Source organism: Salvia hispanica, chromosome 2 (assembly GCF_029641045.1).
Source record: "Salvia hispanica isolate PSC_SH4W2 chromosome 2, Shi_PSC_v1, whole genome shotgun sequence".
Taxonomy (NCBI): domain Eukaryota; kingdom Viridiplantae; phylum Streptophyta; class Magnoliopsida; order Lamiales; family Lamiaceae; genus Salvia; species Salvia hispanica.
The window spans coordinates 27,534,042-27,545,029 of record NC_142693.1 but is presented as its reverse complement, the minus strand read 5'-3'; the positions used below and the strand labels follow the sequence as shown (position 1 = coordinate 27,545,029).

General features: G+C 43.6%; 1 pseudogene; it reads right to left on the bottom strand.

The window, feature by feature from the left end:
* Positions 1 to 5,875: 5,875 nt before the first annotated feature.
* Positions 5,876 to 9,031, bottom strand: LOC148932018 (uncharacterized; annotated as a pseudogene).
* Positions 9,032 to 10,988: the final 1,957 nt, after the last annotated feature.

The window sequence follows — 10,988 nt, the reverse complement described above, 5'->3', positions numbered from 1 at the left end:
AGCAGGAGGCCGGGCGTTTCACTACACTGGTCGGGCGTTTTTCTACTGCAGCCCGGGCGTTTGGCCTCCCAACCCGGGCGTATCCTCTATGACCGGGCGTTTCTCCATGGAAAAACGCCCGGGCCGGGCGTTTTGCCCAAGCCGTGTGATAAGAAGAACGCCCGGCAGGGCGAATTGCTCGTAACTGCTGAATTTCTTCTATTTTCGCCCCGGGTATACATAGGACCTAGGGTTCGACTCCAGGGGACTTTCCACACGCCCCAGAAGCAATTTCCACCTTTTGAGAGCAGATTGAAGCGATAAAGATTCCGATTCGTCAACAAGTTTGAAGACGAAGACGATTTGCCCATTCAATTCACCCTTGGGAGTATCTTTATTAGTTTACTATGTTCAAATCTCTTTCTATGGATTTCTCTTGTGAATTTGCTTTGGATATGAGTAGCTAAATCATTTGTAGAGTTTTGGTGAAGACTCCAATGAATGCTTTTGATTAATTCAAGGACTTTTGATTACCTTTGCTCTTGTGATTTCTTTGTTTCGTTCTTGTGCCTTTTCAATTCAATTGCTTAGCTATCAATTGGGTTTGTTGTCCTAGTTTGAGTAATCAAGAGATACCCAATTAGGATTGATAAAAGAATGAACAACACCTAGATAATTTGCATTCGAGAGAAGGAATTCTAGAGTGAGGGCTTGAGCCTTTTGTTTTAAGGAGTTAATTGTGACGTATTTGAAGGAGACTTCAATATTAATAATTAATCAACTGGTTAAGTGCACTCAAGAGAGGGCTTAGTCTAGACTAGCGGCTTTCCTAGTAATCCTAGAGACTTTAAATGGGTAATCGAAGTTGTTGAGTTGTTCACTTCGTGTTTGACTCGATTTATTTTAAACACGAGAAATACCCGCAAGTGTACGGGGCTAGTGTAGCAATAAACAAGTATGAGTATCGTATCCACGAAGACAAATTGTGCAGCTTAAGTACCATGAACCAATTTTGACTACTATCTAGAAAATCCGGAAGAGTAGGTTTTGATTTTTGAAAAACAAATGAACATAAACAAGACAAAAGTAAGCGATAAAAGACGAGTTTCAAATAATAGAACGAGATAGAGTCTTGGATCCAACTACAACGAACACGATGTGAATAACTCAACAACTTCGATTACCCAATTGAAGTCTCTAGGATTACTAGGAAAGCCGCTAGTCTAGGCTAAGCCCTCTCTCGAGTGCACTTAACCAGTTGATTAATTATTAATATTGAAGTCTCCTTCTAATATGTCACAAATAACTCCTTAAAACAAAAGGCTTAAGCCCTCACTCTAGAATTCCTTCTCTCGAATGCAAATTATCTAGGTGTTGTTCTTTCTTTTAACAATCCTAATTAGGTATCTCTCGATTACTCAAACTAGGACAACAAACCCAATTGGTAGCTAAGCAATTGAATTAAAAAGGCATAAGGAAGAAACAAAGAAATCACAAGAGCAAAGGTAATCAAAAGTCCTTGAATTAATCCAAAGCATTCATTGTAGTCTTCACCAAAACTCTACAAATGATTTAGCTACTCATATCCAAAGCAAATTCACAAGAGAAATCCATAGAAAGAGAGTTGAACATAGTAAACTAATAAAGATACTCCCAAGGGTGAATTGAATGGGCAAATCGTCTTCGTCTTCAAACTTGTTGATGAATCGGACTCTTTGACGCTTCAATCAGCTCTCAAAAGGTGGAAACTGCTTCTGGGGCGTGTGGAATATATTCTGGAGTCGAACCCTAGGTCCTATTTATACCCGGGGCGAAAAAATAGAAATTCAGCTGCAGACGAGGAAATCGCCCGGCCGGGCGATTTCTAAGCAACAAAACGCCCGGTCGGGCGTTCTTCTTAAGCGCGAAGTTGCGCAAAACGCCCGGCCCGGGCGTTTTCAGAGGGAAAAACGCCCGGGAATAGTGGATTCACCCGGTCTGAGAGGCAAAACGCCCGGCCCGGGCGATTTCAGCCAGGGACAGAGAATTCGCCCGGCCTGGGTGGCAAAACGCCCGGCTAGTTGTGTGAAAACGCCCGGCTTGATCTTTTGGCTGTCATTTCGTCCGTTTCCACTTGTTTTGACTACAAAAACTCGACAAACTTATCAGAGCACTCTAACTAAGGGATCATGGATGAAAACTCAAGTAATGTGCTACAATATACTCAATTAAGCAATGTAAACCATCCAAAACACTTGCTAAACTACGAGTTTATCAACTCCCCCAAACTTAAACGCTTGTTTGTCCTCGAACAAGAAGAAAACCAAGAAAAATAAACTCTTGCGGTTGTGTTGGATTTTCATCATTGCCTCAGTGAAAGAAAACAAGTCATCATGCATCATTAACTTCACAACAAGTAGAACCGTATCGAACATTGCTTCAAGCTACTAACACGTATTCCACCTTGTCAATTACCCTTACCGGATGTATATAGAGTAAAAAAAATTTTAATAAGCTCTCACGCTCAAAGTGTATGGGTACAGTATGTAACTCTCAAGTCAATCAAAAATGTATAGTTTACCATAGGCTTGCTCGAAGTCTAGACTCTCCTCTGCTATGTTGTGACTATAGATCTAGGATCCGAAAGGTCTTTTCTTAAGGTTGTAATGTAAGGCTTTTTGGTTAGGTGAGGTACATTTGGCTAAAGTGACTTATAATCCCAAAATGAAACTACAACTACTCCGGCTATGTATATTACAAATCTCAGTAGATTTTAGGCTTTGCCTAAACTCATCTCAACTTCCCCAATCCTCATATTTTTTTTTCTTTAACACTCTTATTCAGTCTCAACTCAATCACCTTATTCAATCGAAATCAGACTTTCCCTTTTCTTCCTTTCTTTCCCTTTTTTTTTTGCATGCTTTGAATGTCATTTTTTTTTCTTTTTTTTTTCTTTTTCTCTCTTTTTCTATTTCAAAACCTTCTTGCTACAACAAAGTCCTTTCCCAAAAATTTCTCTTTCTATGACCCAACAAAGATTCAACCCATATTTTTGGCTATCAAAGAAAAAGGCTTAAGCTCAAAATTGGCTAGCAAGGAATTATGATTCGCAATTTGGTTCAAGGTTAAGATAAGGCTCCAAAGAATGGCCTAAATTCCTCTCCTTTCACTATAACCACTTTGCTTATTCAAACAGACCGCGAGCAAGTTCTAGAAACATATAACATAGTTGATGAAAAATCACACTAAATTTTTTTAGATGGTCTCAATCCTCACAAGGTAGTTTTTGGTAATAAACAAGGCAACGAGCAATTCAATCTAGGCAAATCACAAATAGGAACACAAGTCACTTAGCTAAATCAACAAGTTTTCGCAAACATTTTTAACATAATCATCATAGGCAACTCATCCAACAAACATGCTTAGCTTATCTTGCCAACTCACCCATTTCCCACTTCAAATTCACCCAAGGAAAGACCCGACCAACAAAACCCACAAAAGCTGGACACCAAAAGAAAAAAAAATCAAATAAAAGCAAATAAACTATCCTACTATCACCACATAAGGTAACATCATATCAAATTAGGGTACATGCCAGAATCACTCAAGTCACTACAAATTACATCATGGGGAACACGAATTAGGGAGAGGGGAAAGAGAAAAAGGCCCAATTCCACTAGACACCCCCCCAAACTTATTCCAAGCCAAGGCAAGGATAAGTTTGAAAGAATGTGGAATTGGGGCCGACCTTTACTGATTCAGTGGGTGATGAGGTGGTCGCCACATGGCCATGAAATCTTGCTGCTGCTGCATAAAAGTGGCCCATCTTTCATCCTGCCGGGCATAGAAATTCCCAAATTGGGCATTGATGTTCGCCCACTGATCATTGCTCTGTTGGTGCCACTGAATCCATTGAGCGTCGTTGTGCTCCCGCAGCTGCTGCATGTTCAGCTCCACGCTGTCCAGCCTATTGTTGATGGCTTCAATATCATCTTCAGTCCTGACCCCACGGTTCCTCCGTCGTGAAGTGCTTGTCTCGGCCCCATCTCTCTTTTGTTGGGTCGGTCTCTCTTCATGCTCCTCTTCCTCTTCTTCCTCGTCTGTGGCTGCATCTTCATCTGCGCTTGTCTCCGGGCTCGCTACATATCCGGGTGGGTTCCTAGATGTGATGTGGCGGTGAGCCAGACTGTTCATCAACCAGTTCTCCCTTTGCTCCGCCCCGTGGACATAAGTGGTGTTGGAGTTGGGGAGAGGGAAGTGGTCTCCGCCCTTCTGCTTTAAATAAATTTGACCATGTTTGTCCGAGGCTATCACAGTCGTTCTTTTCAAGAACGTGACGTCCAACACCGGGCTCGGCGACTCACCCACATCGGCTATCATGCCATTCAGTGGGACCTCCAGATGGAGGGCAATGGCGGCTACCACCGCACCAACACATAGCGTCCCATTCTTCTTCTTCGCGGCCCGTTCTAGATGTTTAATCATGAAGTGGCCCAGGTTCAGAGCTGGTTGTCTATACAATATCTGCCACAACAAAAACAGCTCGTCTCTAGTGACGCTCCCATGCTCCACTCGTGCAAAGGGAAAGCAGACGCATGCCTTCTGGAGGATGCGTAAGACAGGGTTCCGGATGGAAGAGCTCTCTGCCCTGTTGGCAGAAAATTTCCTTTCACCCGTGATCTCCTGCCAGAACTTGTCTGTATTATGGCTGAACTCATAGGGCATCTTGGATACTACCCCCGTGATTCCAAATATCTCATTAAACTGCGCTAATGGCATATCATGCACCGTATTCCGCAGCTGAAACGTGATGGACTCGATTGCATGGCGAGTCTTGTTCACTATCAGCGTCGAAAGGAACTCCAGGGTGAGTCGATGGTATGATGGACGGCCCTGTGCGAGAAGCAAGCCCGAAAGCTGTCCGACCTCACACAACTCCAAGAAGGATTGGTCGATACCGAGCTGGCGAAGTGTAAAGAGGCATGGGAGCCTAGCTACTTGGTAAGGCAGCGTGGCGAGAGCTTTCCACGTCTTCTTCTGGTCGGAGGTGAGGTTGACACCGGTGGGACTGGGACCGGGAGCCATGAAGATGCAAGTGGTACCTAAAAATTGGAAGTATTAGATCCGTTCTACAAAAACCACATATATATCCACAAGACACCCAACTCCCCCAAACTTCATTCAAGCCAAAGTGTTGCACATATATCACTAACATTTAGGAAGATAGACTCGATTCCTATATGTTTCTCAAAGCAAGTCATGCAATTCGTGTAAACAACCGACCATATAGGACGATAGACTCAAGTCCTAACATCATGAAACCAAAATCAAGATAAGCATACACCCCACATTCTACACCATACTCAACAATTCCATAAGTAATCATAATTGGGAGATAGACTCAATCCCTTTAACACTTCAATCCATGTGGAAAACCCAAATTCATGCTCAAGACAAAACCATTCACACCAAGATGACATTCACACTAGCAAATCACCACCCAAAACTTATCACAACAGAAAGCATGCTAGAATTCAAGACATAATAGCACAAACCCATGAGATAAATCAATTAATTTCAAGCTCAAAATAGCCATTCACACCAAATCCTCTTTGAACTAGCAATTAGCACTAAATTCCTCAAAAATTCGAAAATTAAGCTAGCCCAAGCAACAACCAACAATACCCCTCACAATGTCAAGTGAAATCAAGACGAAAAGAAGGAAATTCGTACCTTTGTACTTTTGGTCCTTGTTCTTGAGTAAAAACCACCAATTGCTTGGTTTAGATCTTGAATTAGGAGGGTAGAATGGATGGGATGTGTGCTAGAGTGATGATTGTGGGAGAAATTGGAGGGAGGAGGGAGTTTTTGGCTGGAAATTCGAGAGAGAAAGATGGAAATTAGGGTTTGGAAGCCCTTACCTGCGCCGCCATATATAGCGCGAGAAACGCCCGCCCGGGCGAACTGCCCGGGCGTTTTGAAGACAACCCGGGCATTTTCTCTGGGGCCGGGCGTTTTTAGTGCTGGAAACGCCCAGCCGGGCGTTTTTCTTCTTCCACCCAGTGACCGTCCTAGTGGCTATCAACTCGTCATTCTCCCCCTTCACTACAGTAGTACCCCCTTTCTTTGCTACCACTTGGGTGGGGCTCACCCATTCACTATCAGAGATGGCATATATGATGCCGGCATCTAACAATTTTATCACCTCCTTCCTTACCACATTTTGCATAATAGGATTAAGTCGCCTTTGGTTTTGGGCCTTAGGCTTATGGTAATTTTCTAAATGGATCCTATGCATACACAGAGATGGGCTTATTCCCTTCAAGTCTGAGATTGACCACCCTATTGCTCCCTTAAATTTCCTAAGAACTCTCAACAATTTATCTAATTCAGAAGCAGAAAGAGATGATGATACAATTACCGGTAGGGTGTCATCTTCTCCTAGGAATGCATACTGCAAATGTGATGGAAGAGGCTTCAGCTCCACTTTTTTACTCTTTTCCTCATCCTTGTCGTCTTCTTCTTCATTCCTAAGAGGTAGGAATTGTTGACGGTATGATCTCGGGATCTCCTTCCCTGAATCCAGAGCACCTACAAACTCAATAAGCTCATGATTAGCCTCCATCATATCAATAAGATGAGAAGAATGAATAGAGTTAACGATACACCCCTCTAGTTGATCTTCTGGTGCGTTGGTGTAGGCCATCTTTCTGACACAATCATCCACTATAGTCACTACATTGCAATGCTGCAGGCTTCCTCCTGGTTCCACATCGTGCCTCTCCAAGGCTTCATAGATGGAGAAAGTCACGCTCTCGCCATTGAAGCGAAAAGTAAGCTCTCCATTGTCAACATCGATCAGGGCCTTCCCTGTGGCTAGGAAAGGTCTTCCTAAAATGAGGGGCACCTTCTTGTCTTCCTCCATGTCCAATATCACGAAGTCAGCTGGGAAGACGAACTCATTCACTCTCACCAATATGTCATCCACTACACCCACTGGACGGGACACCGATCTGTCAGCCATCTGCAATGTGATAGATGTGGGCTTCATCTGGCCAATCTTCATCTTGTTATAGAAAGACAAAGGCATGAGGTTAATGCTCGCCCCAAGGTCGCATAAGGCATTCTCCACAAAGTAGTCTCCAATGGTACACTCAATAGTAAAGCTTCCCGGATCCTCCATCTTGGCTGGAAGCTTCCTTTGCAAGATCGCACTACAGTTTTCCGTCAAGTTGACGGTCTCATGATGCTCCCACTTCTTCTTTTTGGCGACAGCTTCCTTGAGAAACTTGACATATCCTGGCATCTGCTGCAGTGCCTCAATCAGCGGGATGTTAATCTGCACCTTCTTGAAGATCTCCCAAAATTTAGCGAACTGATCATTCTTCTTCTTCCTTTGCAGCATTTGGGGGAATGGTACTCTAACCTCTGCTGGCTTGACTAGTGTGCTCACTTCAGGGTGAACTGCAGGAGATGATGTCTCGAGTCCCTCCTCTTCTGCTTCAGTCACTACTTCCTTCTCGGTCTCAGCTGCAGGTTTTGATGGAGTCACTGGTATGGAAGGACCCTCATAACTCGTCCCACTTCTCAAATGAATCGCCTTGCAATCCTTGGGATTTATCGTTGGCTGTCTGGGAATTGCCCTGGCTTATGCTGGCCGCTCACAGACTGAGCGATCTGACTCATCTGTACCTCTAAGTTCTTCATATGTGTCGCCATGTTGTGCACATCATTCTCTACCTTCTCGAGCCTCTTGTTTGAATGCTCCATATTCTTCTGAGATTGGGTCATGAAGGCATTCAGTATGTCCTCTGAACTCCTCTTCTGCGGCTCCTTGATTATTCCTTGTGACACTGTAAACCCCGGAGGTGGCTGCAAGACATTGTCGGTGTTCCCATAGGAGAGATTGGGGTGTGGCTTACTCCCAAAATGGTTGAAACCTCCACCCCCTTGATTGGGGCGGAAGTTGTTATAGTATCTGTTGCCCCCTTGGTGTATGTAGTTGACATCTTCTACACTTTCTAGGTTATCTTGCACCGATGATCCCACTCCCATGAGATCCAGCTTCCTATGGATGAGCTCCAATTGATTGGCCAAGCTGCTATCGGGACTGACTTCTGTGGCAGAAGCTATTCTATGCACCTTGCTCCTCTCATTAGTCCACGTGCCATCATTCGAGGCAACTCTCTCGATCACCTCCATCGCTGCCGCCTCATCAATCTTTATCAGTGATCCTCCTGCGCTCCAGTTTAGCTCGCTCTTTGCCTCAGGCAAGCACCCCTTGTAGAATGCGAGGACTTGATGGGTTGGATTTAAACCATGATTAGGACACCGCTTCAAAAGGCTCTTGAACCTTTCCCAAGCTGCTCGGATACTCTCTTGAGGGGTCATCTCAAATGCTAGGATCGCTGATTGCCTATTCAATGCTTCACTCGGAGGGTAGTATTTTGCTAAGAATTTGGCCACCAATGCATCCCACGTACGGATGGAGTTGGGCTCCAAACTGTCCGGCCAATCCCGGGCATCATCCTCTACAGAGAAAGGAAATGCCCTCAATCTGATCTGCTCATCTGGTGATGTGTTTGTTAGGATCCTCCGTGGATCGGCCTCTAAAAACATTGTTCTCTACCATCTGAAGGAGCCCCCTCCTGAGCTCAAAGTTGTTAGCTTCCACGTTGTTGCTGACGATTGTTGGATAGGACACCCCATTATAGGCAAACATATTCTGCACTGGTATCCCATTCTGCCCTTGATCTAACCGCCTCTGCAATGCTGCGAGTTGCTCTTGAAGTTGAGCATTCGTTAGAGGAGGTGGTGGATTGTTATTCCTGTTGTTCCCCCCGTTTCCTCCGTCCATCAGAAAAGGAGGATGTGGTTCAAACTGGACAGGAGAGTGAACTGGTGATAGAGAAGGTGACGGTGGTTCTTGAACTGGTGAAGGTGACCGTCTCTGGACCGGAGAAGAAACTCGGATCCGCTGGTTTAGCCTCTTCAAAGCGTTTCTCCTTCTGTTGGATGCTTCGATCTCAAGATCAATAGGCTCTAAAGGTAATCCCTTAGAGCGTGTGTGCATACAACCTGAAAAAGACAACACAAATCTAAGAGCTCAAAGAAAATAAAAATAAAAATTAAAGCAATAAAATCTAGAGTAGTAATCTCTATCTTTACCACGATATTAAGCTAAAAACACAAATTGTCCCCGGCAACGGCGCCAAAAACTTGACTTGATTTATTTTAAACACGAGAAATACCCACAAGTGTACGGGCTAGTGTAGCAATAAACAAGTATGAGTATCGTATCCACGAAGACAAATTGTGCAGCTTAAGTACCACGAACCAATTTTGACTACTATCTAGAAAATCCGGAAGAGTAGGTTTTGATTTTTGAAAAACAAATGAACATAAACAAGACAAAAGTAAGCGATAAAAGACGAGTTTCAAATAATAGAACGAGATAGAGTCTTGGATCCAACTACAACGAACACGATGTGAATAACTCAACAACTTCGATTACCCAATTGAAGTCTCTAGGATTACTAGGAAAGCCGCAAGTCTAGGCTAAGCCCTCTCTCAAGTGCACTTAACCAATTGATTAATTATTAATATTGAAGTCTCCTTCTAATATGTCACAAATAACTCCTTAAAACAAACGGCTCAAGCCCTCACTCTAGAATTCCTTCTCTCGAATGCAAATTATCTAGGTGTTGTTCTTTCTTTTAACAATCCTAATTAGGTATCTCTCGATTACTTAAACTAGGACAACAAACCCAATTGGTAGCTAAGCAATTGAATTAAAAAGGCACAAGGAAGAAACAAAGAAATCACAAGAGCAAAGGTAATCAAAAGTCCTTGAATTAATCCAAAGCATTCATTGTAGTCTTCACCAAAACTCTACAAATGATTTAGCTACTCATATCCAAAGCAAATTCACAAGAGAAATCCATAGAAAGAGAGTTGAACATAGTAAACTAATAAAGATACTCCCAAGGGTGAATTGAATGGGCAAATCGTCTTCGTCTTCAAACTTGTTGATGAATCGGACTCTTTGACGCTTCAATCAGCTCTCAAAAGGTGGAAACTGCTTCTGGGGCGTGTGGAATATATTCTGGAGTCGAACCCTAGGTCCTATTTATACCCGGGGCGAAAAAATAGAAATTCAGCTGCAGACGAGCAAATCGCCCGGCCGGGCGATTTCTAAGCAACAAAACGCCCGGTCGGGCGTTCTTCTTAAGCGCGAAGTTGCGCAAAACGCCCGGCCCGGGCATTTTCAGAGGGAAAAACGCCCGGGGACAGTGGATTCGCCCGGTCTGAGAGGCAAAATGCACGGCCCGGGCGATTTCAGAGGGGAAAACGCCCGGGGACAGAGAATTCGCCCGGCCTGGGTGGCAAAACACCCGGCTTGATCTTTTGGCTGTCATTTCGTCCGTTTCCACCTGTTTTGACTACAAATACTCGACAAACTTATCAGAGCACTCTAACTAAGGGATCATGGATGAAAACTCAAGTAATGTGCTACAATATACTCAATTAAGCAATGTAAACCATCCAAAACACTTGCTAAACTACGAGTTTATCAGTGTTCGTTGTAGTTGGATCCAAAACTCTATCTCGTTCTCTTACTTGAAACTCGTCTTTTGTTGCATGCTTTTGTCTTGTTTATGTTCAATTGTTTTTCAAAATCAAAACCAACTCTTCCGGATTTTCTAGATAGTAGTCAAAATCGGTTCGTGGTACTTGAGCTACACAATTTGTCTTCGTGGATACGATACTCATACTTGTTTATTGCTACACTAGCCCCGTACACTTGCGGGTATTTCTCGTGTTTAAAATAAAATGAGTCTCAGTTGTACGGGGCTAGTGTAGCAATAAAATGTACTTAATGGTCAGCACTAGGCCTGATATTGCCTCAGTTTGATATTGATGCCATGAAGAAAGTTCCCTATGCCAATGCTATTGGATCAGTAATGTACTGAATGGTCAGCACTAGGCCTGATATTGCCTATGCTGTGTCTTGCCTTGCCTTAGTAGAT